The sequence below is a fragment of the Nannospalax galili genome, unplaced genomic scaffold (genome assembly GCF_000622305.1).
Source record: "Nannospalax galili isolate Female #2095 unplaced genomic scaffold, S.galili_v1.0 scaffold113, whole genome shotgun sequence".
Taxonomy (NCBI): Eukaryota; Metazoa; Chordata; class Mammalia; order Rodentia; family Spalacidae; genus Nannospalax; species Nannospalax galili.
In genome coordinates this window covers 6280242-6283738 of record NW_008335444.1, presented here as the reverse complement: position 1 = coordinate 6283738, position 3497 = coordinate 6280242, and positions in this window count along the sequence as shown.

Below are 3497 nucleotides of genomic sequence, written 5' to 3'. Positions count from 1 at the left end.
GTTTTGCCCAAGCTCTATCTACATAGCACATGGTAATTAAAAGTACCAGATAGGTGTAATTAACTTTCTTGGATGTTTAATAGCCAGACTTTGAGGCCTATACTAATCAGGTCAGAGGGACTTAAAGGGACAATTTTTTGTTCCTTGCCCTCCAAGGTCAAACAAGTTCCAGGGGCTATGGAGCATCTCTCAAAAAAAGTCCTGTAACTTTGGTGAGTCACCTTATTCAGGGAGGCCATGGAGACCCCAAAAATGGACTTAAACCAGTATCCAGTCTGCAAAGAGGAGGGTCAACACAGAGGAAACATTTCCTCCATGCTTCCAAGCAAAGCCCAGGTCAAGCAAGACATCTTGGCTTATCTTCACATAGATAAAACTGGTAAAGAAAAGCCTGAGGAGCCAGGGGCTCCCCACAAGCCCATATAACCCCTGAAAAACAGATCCTCATATGACCTTAAAAGTAATAATATATTGGTTTATTTGGGCCAACTGTATGGTCTTACACACCCAAGGGGAAAGTATAACCAAAGATTAAAGTCATCAGTATATTTCTTTAAAAATGCAAAGGATTACACATCCCAGACATTAGACTTAAGTTCTTATGTTATTTAGACAATTATTTCTCATTGGTGATTTTGTTCCTAAGAGGACAGTGCTACTCAGGTGTAGGACTTTAAATCTTGGTCTACAATACTGTAATGCCCACCTGCAGCTGAGGGAAACAACTCACTATTCTAAAATGATGGCTAAATTTGTTTTCTCTCCCTATCTAGAGGCCATTTAAGAGGGAGCTGATTCTAGCCACTCCAACAGTTATCAAAGTGCCTGACAACAAATCTGAGTTCATCAATCATTCCAGCCTTGGCAAGCAAAAGAAAAATGAGGAGAAACCCGTTAGATGGATGCTTTTAGGAGCCCTCATCAAAAAATTCCAATGAACTTTAATTTGGACATTTTCTGGTTCCCTGCCTAGAAATTGTAATACTAACTACTCCTGCCCTTACTCTTACCTTTACTTTTCCTTCACATCTCCCAGGCACCAAACACTTTTCTTTTCTCCCTATAGTTAAGAGATATGTAATTTGGGAGTCTTTTAGATAGACCCACTAAAGGAGGTGCCCCAATTGCCTCACCCTGCATCCCTGTTCAGCATGAAAAAAGCCAGAGTGGTCTGCATCCCAATTCCCTATTGGCAATTTGGGTAAGCCTCTTCAGAGGGTAATATGATAAAAATAAAAAATAAAAAATGGCTAGGCAGCTAGGATAAAAAGACCCAAAGAAAAGTAGCCAGTTTCTTTCTTGGCTAAAAGTCAAAATGTCCTTGGGCCTTTTAGCAAAGTACTCTGTCCCAAAGGCCAAAAATGTTAAAAGTATTTGTAAGCTCTTATCCCCAAAAGATTTTGGAGTTACCTCTTCAGAGGAAAAATGTTACAATATCAATAGTCCCCTGATTATGTTATTTTGATACTTGCTCTCTGTTTCATACAATTTCTTACAAATTACTACCATTGCTAAAATTACTACCAAGCAGGTCATGGTCAATTATAAAACTTTGGATTCTCCTAAGATAGATGAATTTGCTCTTAAAGCTTGTGATGACACTTCTCCATTTATTAAACAAAACAGGGGGAGATGTTGGGGAACCCTACTGTTAAGGTTGGCTCCTTTCTCAGCAGGAGCTTCCTGCCTGACTTACCTGGAAAGTGCCACCAAGCACGGATGCTTGGCCTCATTTAAAACATGACCTTTGGCATAGTTACCTGAAGTAAAAACTAACCCCAGGTTTTTTTCTATATGATAATTAGGCATTTTCCGATAGTCAGATAATAGGATCCTACTGCCACATGTAAATAAAGCATACTATGAGCACCTATCAGCTGAAGCATTGGCTACTGCCTCCACACTATATTTTCCCTAAACCCCGCTAAATAAATGGAGCTGTTTCACTGAGTCTGGAGCTATTTGTATCACTAAACCTGTCTCCCCAGAAGGGCTTTCTTCCATCACGTCTCACTGGCCGTCCCTGACCCCGTTCATCACTTCTGCTCCCTTTGTCCTCATGGACCCATGGCCAATGACCCACAAGGGGAGGGAGAGACCCCACACCCCACATCCTTTCCAACGTTTGGTATCATTTGTTCTCTTGATCTTAGCCAGTCTGACTGGGGTAAGATGAAATCTTAAAGTAGTTTTAAGTTGCATTTCCCTAATTATTAGTGATGTTGAACATCTTTTAAGATGCTTCATAGCCATCTTTACTTCTTCTTTTGAGAACTCTCTGTTCAACTCCTTAGCCCATCTTTTAATTGGGTTACTTCTAGTCTTGAGTCTCTGTTTTTTGAGTTCGTTATATATTCTGGACACCTCTGCCAAATGTGTCGCTGGTCAAGATTTTCTCCCATTCTGTGAGTTTTCTGTTCACGTTCCTGGTTGCCTCCTTTGATGTACAGAAACTTTTTAGTTTAATGAGGTCCCATTTGTTGATTCTTGACCTTGTTTTCTGGGCAATTAATGTCCAGTTTAGAAAATCCTTTCCTACACCTATATCTTGTAGGTTTTTGCCAATGTTTTCTTCCAACAGTTTCAGAGTTTCAGGCTTCACATTGAGGTCTTTGATCCATTTGGAACTGACTTTTGTGCACTGTGAAAAATGAGGGTTTAGTTTCATTCTTCTACAGGTAGAGATCCAGTTTTACCAGCACCATTTGCTGAACATGCTGTCTTTCCTCCAGTGAATATTCTTGGCCCCTTTGTCAAATATCAGGTGGCTGAAATTGCATGTTCTCATATTTGGTCTTCAATTTTGTTCCTTTGATCTATGGGTCTATTTTTGTGCCAGTACAATGTTGTTTTTGTGACTCTAGCTCTGTAATACAGCTTGAAATCTGGTATAGTAATCCCCCTGGCATTGTTCTTAGTGCTCATGGTTGCTTTGGCTATCCAAGGTCTTTTGTGCTTCCATATGAATCCAAGGATGGTTTTTTCCAATTCTGTGAAAAATGTCATGGGAATTTTGATTGGTATTGCATTGAATCTATAAATGGCTTTTGGTAGGATGGTCATTTTCACAATATTAAATCTTCCAGTCCATGAGCATGGGAGGTCCTTCCATCTTCTGATGTCTTCCTCAATCTCTTTCTTTAAAGATTTAAAATTTTCCTTGTAGAGCTCTTTAATGTCTTTGGTCAGGTTTATTGAAAGATATTTTTTTTCAGATATTATGAAGAGGCTACAGACTTTTGTAGGTTAATTTTGTAACCTGTCACTTTACTGAACTTGTTAATAATTTCTAGGAGTTTTTTGTGGAATTTTTGGTGTCTCTTAGATGTATAATATCATATCATATGCAAAAAGGGATAATTTGATCTCTTCTTTTCCAGGTATTACTCCTTTAATTTCCTTTTCTCATCTTATTGCTCTTGCAAGAGTTTCAAGCCCTATGTTAAAGAGAAGTGGAGATAGTGGACAGCCTTGCCTGGTTCCTGATTTCAATGGGA